Source organism: Lagenorhynchus albirostris, chromosome 20, assembly GCF_949774975.1.
Source record: "Lagenorhynchus albirostris chromosome 20, mLagAlb1.1, whole genome shotgun sequence".
Classification (NCBI taxonomy): domain Eukaryota; kingdom Metazoa; phylum Chordata; class Mammalia; order Artiodactyla; family Delphinidae; genus Lagenorhynchus; species Lagenorhynchus albirostris.
Genome location: NC_083114.1, coordinates 9,396,450 through 9,413,739, shown reverse-complemented (window position 1 = coordinate 9,413,739; position 17,290 = coordinate 9,396,450). Strand labels below are relative to the sequence as shown.

The following is a 17,290-nucleotide window of genomic DNA, read 5'->3' as shown; positions in this document are numbered from 1 at the left end:
CAACCCAATTGAAAAATGGAGAAAAGATTTTAACAGCCACCACACCAAAGAAGACACATGGATGGCAAAGAAGTATCTGAAAAGATGCTCAACATTATTTGTCATTAGGGAATTTTACATTAAAACAACAGTGGGTACCACTACACACTTATGAGATGGCTAAAATCCAAAACACTGGCAACAAATGCTGGCAAAAATGTGGAGCAACAGGAACTCTCATCATTGCTGGCGAGAATGCAAAATAGCACAGCTACTTTGGAAGACAAGTTGGCAGTTTCTTACAAAGCTAAACGTAGGCTTACCTTACAATCCAGGTGAGGTAAGCATGACCTTACAACACACCCAGGTGTTTACCTAAATCAAGAGAAAACCTAGGTCCACACAAAAACCTGCCCACAGTAGCTTTACTCATAATTGCCAAAACTTGGAAGCAACCATAATGTCCTTCAATAGGTGAATGGATCAGCAAACCGTGGCACTTCCATGCAATGGAATATTATTCAGTGCTAAACAGAAGTGAGCGATCAAGCCAAACAGGAAATTTAAATGCACGTTACTAGGTGAAAGAAGCCAGTCTAAAAAGGCTACATGGTATATGATTCCAACTCTGTCAGATTCCGGAGAAAGAGAAACTATTGAGACACTAAAAAGATGCCAGGGCTTCCCTGGTGGCGCAGTGGTTGGGAGTCCGCCTGCCGATGCAGGGGACACGGGTTCGTGCCCCGGTCCGGGAAGATCCCACGTGCCGCGGCGCGGCTGGGCCCGTGAGCCATGGCCGCTGAGCCTGCGCGTCCGGAGCCTGTGCTCCGCAACGGGAGAGGCCACAACAGTGAGAGGCCCACGTACCGGAAAAAAAAAAAAAAAAAAAAAAAAAAAAAAGATGCCAGAAGGAGTTGGGGGTGGAGGAGAGAAAACCGTCAGTGACCTTTTTATAAAATCCTAACCCATGTTTTCTTTCCCTGACTATCTTGTGCCATCTCTTTTGGCATTCGATATGGGTCTGCAGACATCCAAGGCTAGCCTGATTTTTATCCCCTTTTAAGTGATTTGACTTTTTTCCTGGCTGTTCAAAAAATTCTGTATTTTTAAAAATTCAATAACTTGATCAGTTTTCCCTGCCATAGAGCTTTTTCTTTCCCTGTATAGAGTCAAGTCTCTTTTATCTCAGAAAAACTGTCTTGAAGTCATATATTTAAATGTGTGTTCCCCCAATTTCATTTTCATTTCTCTAATGTTTGTGATGTTTTCCTTCCATTGCTTTTTGAAATTCAGCCAGCTCTCATTCCATCTGCCCCTGTTGTCCCATAATCTCTTTTCTGAGCTCTTGCACCTCTGCCTTTGTATCTTCCTTCATCAGGATGATTGCTTAATTAATTTTTTTTAATCCCTAGGAAAATGTTCAATCGGTGTTTTCAGCTGCTCCCTGACAAAATTTTTTCTGGTGGGTACTCTTCCTCTACTTGTGAATTTTATGGCTGTCTCCCACATTTTTTTCCCTTTGGTATATCTTCTCAGTGCTGTGCTAGTTACTGTCTTGGACTCGTCATTGAATGAGCTGGATTTTCCTAGGTCAATATTTGCACAGTGTCCTTCCCAGCATCACAGCCCAAAGGCTCTCTCCTCAGCTGCTTCCTCTAAATAAGGCCCAACTGTGGGAGTCTTTGTGGAGCCCCAACTCCTCTGCTTCACTGAACAAACAGTGAACAGAATAACCTCACTCCCTCCAGTTCCTGCTTCTTGCTCTACCCCGAGGATACACCAGAATGGTCCTCTCACCTTCCGGAACCATATTTTTGCTCAGACTTTCAGACAGCTGCAGCCCCTCCATCCTCTTGCCGTGTTCCCACCTTCCCTTTCTTCTAATCACAACCTCTGCCTACTCACAGCTGGAATTTTGCTGTCTGTGGATAGGTCTATTTTCTCATTTTACTGAAAATGGAATTTTCCATTCTCTTTATTGCTTTTATGTAATTTTCAAGCAAAGCATTTAAAGTTGACTTTTCTGCAGACGTGTTTGAATTGGAAGTCCCTTTTGGAGATTTGAGGATGTTAGAACGGCTAGCAGCAGTGGTTATGGCCTCATGGAGAAGCAGATCTGGGAGAAACATGCCAACGTGCAGAAAAAGACAGAGCATCCTAACAGCATTTGGGTTCCTTCCAGGAGCCTCAAAGATCAGCTCCACCCCTGTCCTTCACAAGGTTTGGTTTTATGAGTCAATAAATTCTTCTTTTGGTTTCTACCACTTCCAAAAAGGGAGTTCTGACTAATACAGGATGTAGCCACACTCCCCGGTAATCTTTTCCTTGTTTGCTTGGTTTCTCCAGGTCCCGCTGCCCCAGCCTGACACATAACACAAGGTGACTGTTGTCCCCCAGGAGGAGCATAAAATAGGTCACCACCATAAACCAGCACCACACGTGCCAGGATGCAAGAAACGGTCAGCCGTTGGAAGCCTTACATCCTTTTACCCCGTCCAGCGGCATACCAAGTCCATCCTCCATGCCACGTTCCCTTTTTCCTCACCATGTTGTCTCTGCCCTGCATTCCCGTTCCACCTTGGACGTCGTTTCCAGGCTTGACCGCTGAGCCCGAGGCTGCATCCAAGCTCTCAGAGGGATGCATTGGCTAGTGGTCCTGGACCCACAGAAAAGGCATTTCAGAGATAGAGGGCTTCCTATAACATGATCAAAGATTCAAAGATTCTTTAAAGATATAACAACTGTAGAATTCTAGGAACTTAAATGAAATAACCTCAACAAACATAAAGGGAAAACTTGATAGAACTACAGAGAGAAACTACAAATCCACCATCATGGTGGGAGATTTCAACATGCTTCTTGCAATTACTAATCGATCAATGCCCCCCCTCCCAAAATAGCAAAGATATGGAAGATCTGAAAAACCCAATTTTAAAACTTGATTTAATGACACATATAAAACCCTGCTCCAAAGAATTAAAAATTACGCAGTCTACTCAAGCACACCTGGAATCTATACTAAATTGGCTGAGTAACAGGGTGGAGGCAAGTCTCAACAAGTCTCAAGGAAGGAATATCATATAGATCTCTCATCAAACCTCAGTGAGTAAGAAGCCATTAACAAGTAGAGAAATTTAAACATTCTTGTACAGTTGGAAATTTAAAAACCCACTTCGAATGTCTTATAAATCAAAGAAATACAGCAACAGATTTTAAATATTTAGAATTGAGCAATATTACAAATATTACACATCAAAACTTGTAGGATGTAGCAAAAGCAGAACATAGGAGAAAATTTATATTCTCATGTCTTTTTATTAGAAAGCACAGACTGGACTTCCCTGGTGGTCCAGTGGCTAAGACTCCGTGCTCCCAATGCAGGGGGCCCGGGTTCGATCCCTGGTCAGAGAACAGCTCCAGCCTCACTCCCTCCAGTTCCTGCTTCTTGCTCTACCCTGAGGATACACCAGAATGGTCCTCTCACCTTCCGGAACCATATTTTTGGATGCCGCAACTAAAACCCGGCGCAGCCAAAATAAATAAATAAGAAAAGTATAGACTAAATAGCCTTCTTTAGAAGTTAGGAGTGGGGGCTTCCCTCGTGGCGTAGTGGTTAAGAATCCACCTGCCAATGCAGGGGACACGGTTCAAGCCCTGGTCTGGGAAGATCCCACATGCCGCAGAGCAACTAAGCCCACGTGCCAAAACTACTGAGCCTGCGCTCCAGAGCCCGTGAGCCACAACTGCTGAGCCCGCGTATGGCAACTACTGAAGCCCGCCCACCTGGAGCCTGTGCTCCACAACAAGAGAAGCCACCGCAACAAAGAGTAGCCTCTGCTCGCCGCAACTAGAGAAAGCCTGCGCACAGCAATGCAAGACCCAACGCAGCCAAAAATAAATTAAAATAAAATAAAATAAATAAATTTAGAAAAGTTAGGAAAAGAACAGAATAACTCAAAGAAAGCTGAGAGCCAAGATTAATTAAATAGGAAACAGAGACTCACCAGAGATTATCAGCAAAGCCAAAGGTTGTTTCTTTGAAATTGACTGAGAACACCAATCACGACAAAAATGCAATTCAAAAGGAAATATAACTTCAGATATAGCAGAGATTAAAAAGAAATAGAATACTATAAACAATACTGGGACATTTGAAAATAAAAATAGAATGGACAAATTACTAGAATAAGTATAACTTTCCAAAAGTTACTCAAGAAGAAATAGAAATCTGAAAATTTTGTTATAGCAAAGCCTTGAAAACAACCCAACTGAGCATCAGAAGGAAAATTAAAATGGGAGAGAGGGAGATCGTAGCAGTCAAAAAATGGAACCCTTTTGCAGTTTTATATGGACATAAAAATATTTCTACATACATTGACATGGATACATCTCACAGACAAAATGTTGGGTGAATAAAAGCAACTTGTAGAATGATTTATAAGTAGGATATTATGTATGTAAAGTCTAGAAACACACAAAATAACGCTAGCCTTTGGTAACGGGCACATACTACGTAAACAAATTAAAACACAAAAACTCATTAACTTCAGGGAGGTTTGTTTACCTAGGAAGAGGAAGGGACAGGATGGGCTTGGAAACAGATACGCTGGTGGCTTTAAATGAGTAGGTATCTCTTTAAAAATATATCAGCAATACATGCGGCCAAATATTAAGACCTACGAAAGCTAGATGCTGGGTATGTGGATTATTTTTCTTCTGTTTTTCTGTAGGTTTGAAATATCTCTTAATCTTATTTTTTTTATTAAAAAGAGACTAGGAGGTGAGGAAGTGAAGACAACGAAAAAGCAACTCAAAGAGTTTCGCTCTAAAGAGAAGCAAAGAAGCTGAGAATTCGCTGAAGTGGTCCGTGTTCCAGAGAGCGGGAGTCTGAGGCGGGAGTGGGGAGAGCTTGTTTGTAACTTGTGGGAATGGTTCAGCAGGGAGAGAAAACTCATGGGTGCAGAGGAGAGGGAAGCCCTGGAATCAGTGAGGAGGTGTGGGCTCCAGGGTCTTTGATAGGAGCAGAGAGGCTCCACCGCCATTAACAAAAGGGAAGGAGAGGTGTGTGGTTGGAGATGCAGGCATGGGAGTTGGTACCTGGAGGTGGGAAAGTGAGTGTCTCCTTAGCTGCTGTAACGCCCATCTCGGTGGTTTAGCATCACAAAGCGTGTTTCTCACTCACATCACAGTACACAGGAGGACAGGTTTCCTCAGTGGGGCGGCTTAGGGGTCCAGGCCCCTGCCATCCTCGGCTCTGCTGTCCTTTAGGGCCTCCTTAGGATCCCTTCCATCTGGCCAGCTGAGAAGTAAAGAGACAGAATGAGAAGGACCAAGTAGGACGCATTATGGCCAGGCCTGGACACACACTACAGAAGCCAGTCACACTGACGCAACCTACCTCCAAGGGAGGCTGGGGTGTGAATTCCCCCACGATCGGTGAGAGGAGATGAGATCAGTGCCGATCCAGGTGGTCTCCACCACGGAGTATGGGTCGGCGGGGCGGGGTGGGGGGGCTTCTCATCAGACCAGACATTTTCTCAGTGAAGTAAGAAGCAAGGTCATTGACTGAAAGTGAGGAAGGATCAAGAGAGGGAAAATTATAAAACAACCATCTTGGAGAAATGGAGAGCAGATCAATGTATAGAACCTGCAGGAATGTCGGGCAGTTATGAAGAGTCACTTGAAGTTGGTCACAATTTTAAAGTCAGACAGGTCATCATGTGCTGGTGGGGTTTTTTTGTTTTTTGTTTTTTCGGTACGCGGGCCTCTCACTGTTGTGGCCTCTCCCGTTGCGGAGCACAGGCTCCGGATGCGCAGGCCCAGCGGCCATGGCTCACGGGCCCAGCCGCTCCATGGCATGTGGGATCTTCCCGGACCGGGGCACGAACCCGTGTCCCCTGCATCGGCAGGCGGACTCTCAACCACTGCGCCACCAGGGAAGCCCTGTGCTGGTGTTTTTGTTGTTATTGGAACTGCTTCATACAGCCACATCCACCTGCCTGGGTGCAGGACCAGAGCAAGAGGAAAAGAATTTAACTGGGGTTGGAGTTTTGCCTGGTGAGAAAGACAGAGGGAAAGAGGAGCAAGAGAATTCAGGGTACGAAAGGATTATAATTTTAATTATAGTTGCTTCAAGCTCGCCGAGAAGGGCAGTAAGCATGACAAGGGAAAGATCATTTGAAGGGGCCACAAGGAGCCCCTGCAGTGTCCCCAGGAGACGAGCTTGCCTACATGGCTGTGTCCAGGCAAGGAAACTCTGAGGAAGGTTTTGAACCACTGGACCTTGCATGATTTGCTTAAGAGCAGTCATGTCTGGGGAGGAGTCTGGGCCCCGTGCAGAAAAGGCTAGTGTGACCGCCCCACTGTTGATGGGAGGCATCCCTGGATGGCACATGGGGTTCATTTTCCAGGAGGTTGGAAAGTTGGCTGCAACGTCTGTGAGAGGTAGATTCTCTCTTCTCCTTCAGTTTGCAAACCATACCGGGTGCATCAAAGTGTACTGGCAGCTTACTTGAATAAGTAGTTTTCATGTTTTCAATACGCAGTTTTGAAAAATGAAGATTCTCCTACATTTTTTTTAGATGTACAACTAGGAAACCTTCCTCATATTAACAATCCATTTATATGTATTTTCCTTAAAGTATTCGAAGGCCTATTTTCCAAGCACCGTTCTGTCCTGATTGGCTTTTTATTCTGAGAGGTTATGCAACATTTGCTTCATGATAGAACTTTGAGGTCAGTTCCTATCAAATGAGTCCTTCTGCAGATAGCACATTCAGTAGCCTTATCCTTTCAATGGAATACTGTACCATATGCTCAACTCTGAAAACCTTGAACACGCCAAAATCCATAAAGATTATAAAAGCAAGCTAAGCTGTGAACCTATAGTACATGTAGGCATTTAGTTAAGGATAGCAATTCAAACTGACCGGCATCCATTCAAAACAAGTTCCTCCTTCAACCTTATTTTCACTTGAAATCTGCTAGAAGAAACAGCAAACTGAAATTTGTTTTATGCACAAGTTAATACCACTGGCTCAGCAAATACAAGTTAGTTTGCTTTGGGCAGGAGACTTTTCTTGTAATGGAAAAAATGCACTACCAAGTAAGAGGACAGATTTTTGCTTAGAGCAGGAGGCCCTTTATTATTGCTGCAGAAAACAAAAGCCTGGCTGCGTTGATGTTTGACACTCACCGTTACTGAAATCTACATGACGCTTCTTGCTGGGTTTTTGTACACATGAATATTGTCAAGCTGTGAAAGAAAATGGCTGGAGGTGTGCTTTGTGTGAAAGGTGAGCAATAAAGTATTTGTACTTTCAAAAAAAAAAAGTTTACTGGCATCGAGTAGAGAAGGATATGAAGAAAGCCCAGAAATTGCTGAAGATCCCTAAGAGCAACCAGATACCTATTGACCTCAAAAGCAAAACCAAGAAGATGGCATCATTTGTGAGGAAGAATGTTCCAGTGACGGGGGTACTTTTCGGAGGCTTTTGGCTTGGTGTGGCATCCTTAGGAGGACGATTCCACTTCCATTGTCCCTGGATGGGTTTTTTCCCCTTCCATCGTTCATCAAAATGTGTCAGTTGTGTTTCCCAACCAGCAGACTCTACACTCCATCAAGAGACACTGAGTAGGAAATGGGGGAGAGGACTTATAAAAAAAAGAGAGAGAGGGCTTCCCTGGTGGCGCAGTAGTTGAGAGTCCGCCTGCCGATGCAGGGGACACGGGTTTGTGCCCCGGTCCGGGAAGATCCCACATGCCGCAGAGCGGCTGGGCCCGTGAGCCATGGCCGCTGAGCCTGCACGTCCGGAGTCTGTGCTCCGCAACGGGAGAGGCCACAACAGTGAGAGGCCCATGTACCGCAAAAAAAAAAACAAACAACAACAAAAAAAAAAAGAGAGAGAGAGAGAGACACTGTCTCCTCCTCCTCTTCTCCCGGGTCCTCCTCCCTGCCGTGGCAAATCCGAATGGCTTTCTACAGACATCTGTTGGTACAGGCTAACTAATATGGCCCTAACATGAACTTGATGACCATGGAAGAGACCCTTCTCCAGCACATGCCTCACTTGGCTAATCTCTAGGTCAGCAAGAATGTTTCTTCTCCCCCACACCTTGGATACTTACCAGAATTGTTCCAAGATGTGTCACCTTGGAGGTTGAGTGGATCCTCAAATGCTGTTCCAAACTGTTGATCTGGAAAAGAAGTAGCAAGTGCATAGACCTGGTTATTATGTGCTGCGTGGAAATTAACTTAAAGCATTTGCCTTTAAGTATGAAATATTTTGGCATCTAGGTTTCTACTTTCCTTTTTAGTTGGTTTTAGATTACAGAAACAGAACTGTTGGTACCTGCTATTATTATCCTGACAAAAATGGCAACATAAGCACTATAATTGAAAAATCTGAATATGGGCGAATTTATGCTAAATGTATGTGCTGAAGGTATGGTGTTTGGTGGAAGGTCCTTAGGGAAATCAGTTGATTTCCAGACGGTGAATCATTTAGGGGCATTAAGATATTATCCACGGGAGGACTTCCCTGGTGGCACAGTGGTTAAGAATCCGTCTGCCAATGCAGGGGACACGGGTTCGAGCCCTGGTCCGGGAAGATCCCACTTGCCACGGAGCAACTAAGCCCGTGCGCCACAGCTACTGAGCCTGCGTGCCACAGCTACTGAAGCCCGCGTGCCTAGAGCCCGTGCTCCTCAACAAAAGAAGCCACCGCAATAAGAAGCCCGTGTGCCACAACGAAGAGTATCCCCTGCTCACTGCAACGAGAGAAAGACTGCACGCAGCAACGAAGACCCAACGCAGCCATAAATAAATAAATAAAAAGATATTATCCACAGGAAGCTTTCCACCATACAGGTGGAATGCATTCCATGGCTATTTCAAAAGAGTTTATTTTTGGCAAAACATGTGACTTCAGGGGGGAAGAAGTTCTTGGAGTTTTATTTCATAGAAAGGGTTTTAAGCTTTGAAATTTGAAGTTTTCTTCACCTCTTATTAAAACGATGGGGTAACCATAACTTTTCCGTACCAATTTTACTATTCCTGGTCCGTCAGCATAAAATGTAATATTTGAACTGGCATTTTTGAGAAGTAGCATTCCAGGCATTCAGAATTGAGAAAGATGGCACATAAGAAATGAATTATCCCATCATCCAATATTTTTTAAGTGATGAGGTCAATGAATTGGATAAGTGTCCCACCAGAATTTGCATCTTTTCATTTCCGATTTGAAATGTCTCCTTAATTATTAAAGGAAAACTCTGGTTTCCTCTATTCACAACAATTCTGACATCAAATGTGGGGGATTTTCACACACCAGTCAATTCTCAAACTCTGCATATGCCAGCGGGGTGTCCCACAATTCAATTATGACACCAGCTACCTGGAGTTAGCACAGACCCACAGGTTAAGCACTCGGTCCTACAAGACTGTGCCCACTTCAGATACCATCACAAGTCCTGGTTGTCACCTGTTCTTCTGACCAACCAGCTGTAAACCAGCCCTCATCAGGTTCAATAATCTGCTATGAGGGCTCACAAAACTCGGGGAAACACATTTGCTGATTTATTATACAGGCTATGATAAAGGATATAGATGAACAGGCAGATGAAGGGTTTCATAAGGCAAAGTCCAGAGGGTGCTGAGTGCAAGAGCTTCTGTCCCTGTGGAGTTGAGAGGGCCCCACTCTCCTGATACTTGAATGTGTTTCCCAACCTACAAGCTCTCCAAACCCTGAAGTTTAGGGGGTTTATGAAGGCTTCACCACATAGGCATGATCAATTATTATTGATCAGTTATCAACTCAGTCTCCAGCCCCTCTCCTCTCCATGGAGGATGGAGGGTAGGACTGAAAGTTCCAAGTTTTTCATCATGGCTTTGTCTTTCTGGTGAGCAGCCCCCATCCTGAAGCCATCCAGGAAGGACTCCACCAAGAGGAGCCTCATTAGAACAAAAGATGCTCTTATCACCAAGGAAATTCCAAGGGATTTAGGAGCTCTGTGTCAGGAACTGGGGACAGATACCAAATATATATTTCTTATTACATCACAGCTATCTACTAAATTCCTATATGCACTTGGATATAATAGATATCTATTGTTTGGCTTGCACATCCCTGCCTCCATCCCCCAATCACCACATTTCTGTAAACCCTCCCCCTCCTTTCCATGTGGTCACTACAGCAGATGCCATGACATGACCCTACCCTTGGCTCCAGTTTATTGGCACAAAGTTAGCTGACCCAAAGAGAGCCAATCAGTGTCTTCCCTGGGAGTTTGGGGAGAAAGAGACGGGGTGGCGGGGGGAGAGAGGGAGAGAGAGAATATGTAGGCTATAAAACCCAGGAGTACTGTAAGCATGTGAACTGAAGAGCAATAAGAGAGAAGAATGAGGAAGATGCTCTGAAAAAAGCACAGCTGATACACAGAAAGAACTTCCTGGGTCCTCTATAGAGCTCCAGTCCCCCTTTCGAATCATGAGCCCCAGCTGCACCCCAGCCCCGAGATCCCATGAGACACCCCACAATCCTTCTGATAAACTCCTTCTTTGCTTACGCTGGTTCCCACTGGATTTCTGTCACTTACAAACAAAACAGCCCCTACTAAGTCCCCGGATCCGTTTCTGGAGTCTATTCCATGTCACTGATTCATCTGTCCATCCCCATGCCAGTGCCAAGTGTGGTTTAATTACTTACCTTCTATTTTAATATCTGATAGGACAAGTTCCCTGATTGTTGGGTTTTCTCCTGCAGGTTATTCTCACACATTTATTCATGTTGTCAAATTCCTAAAAAAAATTGCATAGGAATTTTGATTTGAATAACCTTGCCTTTATACATTAATCTAGGGGAAATTAAAACCATTGCCCTGTTGAGACTCCCTAGCCAAGGATAAGTTGGCTGCACTCAAGTATTTCTATGATCTCCATTAGAGTTTTACAGCTGTTTTCGTACACATCGTACACATTTCCTAAGTTCATTCTCAGGGGTCTTATGTACTGGTTGCTATTGAGCATCCTCTTGTTTCTTTCTGCAGTCTGGGGATAGGGCCTGCGGTAGACACCTCTGATGCCCTACATCACATCCCCTCGACTGCTTCCTATTTCAGCCACAGCAGAGGGGGTAGTGCCACGTGAGCTCGGGCAGGTCCTCCTGCTGACAGCATCCCACCTCCAGCATGAGCCAGCACCGCTAGGAGCTGCCTGGTCAGCCAAGTACAGCCCAGACCTGCCGAGAAGTGAACCCACAGGGAACAGGAGCTGTGGGGCAATGCTCCAGCCACCCCTCCTTTAGGTTGGTAGCTCAGGAGCTGCTGGGGAGTCCCATAGCCCAAAGCTCCTTGAGCATGCAACAACCCCGGTGATGCATCCCTACTGGTCTCTGGTTCCTGCCCCACTCCCCCCGTCTTCCCTCCTTCTTTCTAGAACCAGTTCCCAAGAAAACTCCCTCCCTCGAGCCTTTCTCTCAGGGAGAGACCCTTCTGGAAGAGACTCAAACCAAGACAGGCCTCCTGGGGGATTCTAACTCATGTGAGACAATGGAGTTTTATAGGAGAATCACTCGAGCTGGTTGGTTTCCCTGCTGCCAAGAAACATCACAGCACCTTCACGCAGCATTGAACAGAGCTGGGAGTAGACTGCCCTGTGTCTCTTCAGGTGAGAGTGATCCCGAGGGATAGTCCTCTCAGGGGACACAACGAGGGGCAGGAAAGGCTAACTTGGACATGATTTCCTCTCCTCTGACTCTCCTTCCCAGCACGCACATGTGCGCGCACACACACACACACACAGACAAACATAAACAGACATGCAGAGACACACATATACACACAAACATACATACACATGCACACAAACATATACACATACATAAACATATACACAAACATACATACACAGAGAGACACACAGACACAAACATAAATACCTACACACAGATACACACACACACAAACACACACGTCAGTCTGTAACCCAAATATTCCTGAGTTTTCTAGCCTTTGGTGCCTTACCAGTCTCTTTAATACCTCTGATAAGCCTGTAACTCCACAACCCTGGAACCCTCCCTGGTCTGCCTCCCCCAAATCCAGGCCACAGCCCCTCTCTTTATTCCCCAAAGCAAGGTTAGCTTGAGGCAATAAAGAGGAAGGTAAGACAATGGCTGGAGAGGGACCAGGAGGTCAGGTGGGGAATTTTTGATGGGAAAGTCTTTGAACATGGAGAGAATCCATGGAGGGGGAGAGGATGAAAATACAGGAGAAAAGCGAAAATCACTGGAGTGATTTAAGGAAATATAGAGCAATGGCAGGGCTTTTTATTGGGGAGGATACTACATAGATGGGATTATATTGTATATATTATTTTGCAGCCTGGATTCTTTTACTTAATTTCCTAAAGACCTTAAGCATGAACTCCCACTTCCAACTATCCCCACAAATTTGCATCATACATTCCAGGCTCAACATTCTGCGGGGCTTCCCTGGTGGCACAGTGGTTAAGACGTCGTGCTCCCAGTGCAGGGGGCCCGGGTTCGATCCCTGGTCAGGGAACTAGATCCCACATGCATGCCGCAACTAAGACTTCATATGCCACAACTAAGGAGCTCACGAGCCACAACTAAGGAGCTCACGTGATGCAACTAAGAGCCGGCGCAACCAAATAAATAAATTAATTAAATTTAAAACAAAAAAACATCCTGGGAGAGAGGGTCCAGTGGGCAAAGTCTAAAGTACAAGCCCACCCCAGGTACACCAGGGAGCCAAGAGGGAGAATATTGTCCCCCTTGGGCTACTTATGGCCTCAAGTATGCACATAATGGGGGATTCCCTAAAACAGATGACAAATGTTTACTACAATATCCTGCTTCTCTGTTGGGTTGCTTCTTTTTCTTGTTATTGTAGGAGTTCTTTATACTCTGGATATTAATTGCTTGTTATAAATGTTGCAAATATTTCATCCAAGTCTATTGCTTGTTTCTAATTTTAGTGAAGTCAAATCTGCCCATCTTTTCTGGAGAAGCAAAACATCTTTTCCCCCATATTGCACTTGTAAAAAATCTATTATGGCCCATATTTTCATTAATTCATATCTGCAGACCTGCATTTTCTAATTCAGCTGAGGTGAATAAAATATGTACAAAAGCTGAGAGAATAGTATGATGAACACCCATGTACCATCACTCGCTTCAACAATTATCAACATATGACCGGTTTTGTTTCTTCTACACCCATCCCAACCTGTCCCCCTGGCCCTGCTGAATTATTTCAGAGCACATCCCAGACATGTAATTTCACCTGTAAATATTTCAGCATGCATCTCTAAAATACAGAATCTTCTGTTTTTAACTTAACCATAATACATACTATATACCAAAAATAACTGACAATAATGCCTTATCCAGGTAATATTCAGAATTACCTGATATTCACATAATGTCTTTTTACAATTGGTCTGTTCAAATCAGGAGCCAACGTCCCCATGTTGCACATACAGGATATGCCTCTTAAGGCTCTTTTAATCTATAACAATCCCCCCTCCCTCTTTTTTTTCCCCTTGTCATTTATTTGTTGAAGAAACTGGAAATTGGCTCTGTAAAATCTTCCCCCTTTTGGATTTGACAGAATGCACACCTGTGTGCGTGCTCCCCTCCCCACTAAATTTCCTGTAAACTAGTAGTTAGCGCTAGAAGCTTAATTAGATTCAAGTTCAAGGTTCTCTGAGAAAAGTCGTTCTCAGGTGATGCTGTGTAGTCCCTATGGCGTCAAAATGGGAGCTACATAATGTCTGCAATGTTTTTAAATTGACCTTCTCCTTTCTAATCATTTTATTCTTATTTCTCGCTCTGGATCGACCTCCAGAAGTAGTCCAGGCGATGATTCACCTCCTTTTCTGGGTCCTATTTCTCATCTCTCCCCATTAAGAATCCCAGCAGAGTGGACGTTGAGATGTGCATGAACGTTTTTCCTTCTGTACCGAAGATAAGGTGTGAGCTTCTCTCACTCACAGTTCTCAGCTTCGGTCTATTCAAGGTCCTCTCAGTGATGCCCCCTTTCACCCTGCTCACGTCCTAGTCTCCTCCCTTCCTTAAAGCAACCGCTTGAATGGGGTAGACGTGTCCTTGAAAATGTATGGATCCTTGAAATGTACGTAGTGCTACTGTGTGTGTAGGCTATTGATTTTTTTTTTTTTTTTTTTTTTTTGCGGTACGTGGGCCTCTCACTGTTGTGGCCTCTCCCGTTGCGGAGCACAGGCTCCGGACGTGCAGGCTCAGCAGCCATGGCTCACGGGCCCAGCCGCTCCGCTGCATGTGGGATCTTCCCAGACCGGGTCATGAACCCGTTTCCCCTGCATCGGCAGGCGGACTCTCAACCACTGCGCCACCAGGGAAGCCCTAGGCTATTGATTTTTATCAGTGTTCTTGAGTTCCAGGCAGTATTCTATTTTTTAGTTTTTTCATTCAATGCTGATTTTAGGTGTCTCTTATTATTGTATGGACATGTAGTCACTGGGGTTTTTTTCTGTGCAATATGCTTTAAACTTTTTTTCCCAGCTTTGTTGAAGTACGATTGACAAATAAAAATTGTATGTTTTTAGATTGTACAATGTGATTTTTTTAAGGTATACAACATGGTGATTTAATCATATACATTGTAAAATGGTTCCCATGATCAAGTAAATTAACATATCCATCACCTCACATGGTTACCAATTTTTTGGTGTGAGAACAATTAAGATTTACTCTCTTAGCAAATTTCAAGTATACTATATGTTATTGCTAACTATAGTCACCACGCTGTACATTAGATCCCCAGAACTTATTCATCTTATGACTGAAACTTTGTATCCCTTGACCAACATCTCAGCATTTCTGCCACCTCCACCCCCAGCCCCTGGCAACCACTATTCTACTCTCTGGTTCTATGAGTTTGACTTTTTTAGATTCCACATATAAGTGAGATCATACAGGTTTTGTCTTTCTGGGACTGGCTTATGTCACTTAGCATAAACAATGTCCTCATGGTTCATCCATGTTGTCACAAATGGCAGGATGAGGATTTCCTTCTTTTAGGGCTAAATAATATTCCATTGTGTGTGTGTGTGTGTGTATATATATATATATAATTTTCTTCATCCATTCATCCATCAACAGACACTTGGATTGTTTCCATATCTTGGATATTATAAATAATGTTGCAAGGAACATGAGGGTGCAGGTATCTCTTCAAGATACTGATTTCATTTCCTTTGGTTATATACCCAAAAGTGGGATTGCTGGATCATATGGTAGTTCTAGTTCTAATTTTTTGAGGACCCTCCATGCTCTTCTCCATAGCGGCTGCACCATAATTGCTGTCCCTAAATGCTGGACCTTCAGGCACAAGCACCACATTATACTAACAGCGGGCACCTAGGTCGCCTCTAGTTCCTGCTACCCAAACAGCACTGCCGTGAACATCTCCACAGTGTCCCAGTGAGAGAATTTCTCTGGTATGTATACCCAGAAGTAGGACTGCAGGAATTGTGGTATACACGCACTTTTAATTCCACGAAATACCTTGCGGAATGGCTATTCCAATTTATGCTCCCATCAGCGTGCATATAAGTTTCCCATTTCCCCCACATCCTTGCCAGCACTTGACTTTTCCTCTCTCATTTTTGTCAACTGAATGGGTGTAAAGGGATGGTCCACTGATGTTTGTTTTAAGTTGCATTTCTCTCCCTACTAGTGATTATAAGCATGTCTTCATATGCACATTGGACCCCTGGGGTTCCTCTTCTGTGAACTGCTGTTTATATCCTTGGCTACTTCCCTAGTAGATTTCCTATCTATTTCTTCATCTCTGGGCTCCTTTGGTGCTGAATGTCTTCTGTTTGTCCCTCCACATCCACTGTCTACCCTTCTCCATGTCATTCTGTGGCCTCAGAGGCTGAGCTGCATGGCTGCATCAAAGTGTTCCCTTGCCATCTGGCTTCAAGCCCTGGAAGGAGATCAGAGGGAGGAAGAGGAGGGAAATGAAGATACTGACTCCCCAGCTCCCTCCCTGCTGGGTAGCTGTGGGCTAACTGCCTTCTGCAACCACAAGTCACAGACTGAAAAAGTCACGGCTCCCAGAGGCCCTCTCCATGCAGCTTCCTCTTTCTCTGGGCTCCTGAAGGTGCCACCAGCTCCCCACTGTTGGGATACCTGGGTCCCTGCCCTATTTCTCGCGGCTTCCTTAATCCTGCTTACAGGATTTTGTAAATCATCTCTTTATTAAAACACCTTCCAATTACCCATTTCATATATGCCATCTGTTTCTTGCTGGGAGCCTAACTGATACATTGTCACTGAGCTGAAATTTTTAATTTGTACACTGTCAATTTCACTGATTTTGTGTGTGTGTGTGTGTGTTATGGTATGTGCTTTGGGGTTCTTATTTTTGAAGTCCTTCTGTACTCATAGGTAAAAGATTTTCCTTCCTTTTTTCCCATTATTTTTGTAATTTTAACTTTTATATTAAGTCTTGAATCTATACAGCATCCACCTTTGCATGTGTTGTTGGGTATCAATTTTTTTTTCTTAATATGGAGAGCCACTTTTCCCAATAATGTCTTTCCTCCATCAACTTGAGATGCCTCCCTTATTATATATTAAGTTCCCATTTATGCATAGTTCTGTCTCCAAGCCCCCTGTTCCATACCATTGGTCTATTTGTCTGTTCTGTAAAATTACCATACTGTCTTTATGAATATGGCTTTGCAATATATTCTAATGCCTGGTAAATCTGGTTTCCCTTTCTTTCAATTTTTACCCTTTTTTTCCCAAATTGACTTTTATCGTTTTTTAAAGATTGTTGAGTTGCTTTTAAAAATCCAGCTGAAACTTGTATTTTTATCACATTGAATTCCTATATGAATTTGGCAAGGATTTTAATTTTGTTCTTGTATATTCTTTATATGTCACTGTGATGATAGGTAACAGATACACCTTCTAAATCCTCTTATTAGGTCTAATTGTTTATTGATATTGATTTTCCATGTGAACGATCATATTGTTTTATCTCTTCCCTTCATAGATATACTTTTCTCTCTTTCTCTTCTCACCTTCCTCCTGCCTAGAATGTGTCACAGCTGGAGTGGGGCAGTCATCTTGGAACAGGTGATAGAATTCATATGCTGAGAACAGTAGAGCAACAATACAGAAGCAGCCAAGGTCCTAAAAGATTTTATCATAAATAGGTGTGGAGCTTTTGCCAAGTGATTTTTCTGCATCATGTAATCTTTTCTTTTGTGCTCCATTAATGTAGTCTTCTGTACTCCCTG

The 17,290-nt window shown here is 43.9% G+C and overlaps 1 long non-coding RNA gene and 1 pseudogene across 1 annotated transcript; one reads left to right on the top strand and one right to left on the bottom strand.

Moving 5' to 3' along the window:
• Positions 1 to 3,408: 3,408 nt before the first annotated feature.
• On the bottom strand, positions 3,409 to 5,212 carry LOC132511636 (uncharacterized). The gene is made up of 3 exons (XR_009537674.1): positions 5,077 to 5,212; positions 3,984 to 4,026; positions 3,409 to 3,434 (listed from the first exon to the last, which is right to left on the bottom strand). It is a non-coding gene; the product is annotated as an uncharacterized LOC132511636 (long non-coding RNA).
• A 112-nt stretch (positions 5,213 to 5,324) lies between these two features.
• Positions 5,325 to 11,184, top strand: LOC132511481 (FUN14 domain-containing protein 2-like; annotated as a pseudogene).
• Positions 11,185 to 17,290: the final 6,106 nt, after the last annotated feature.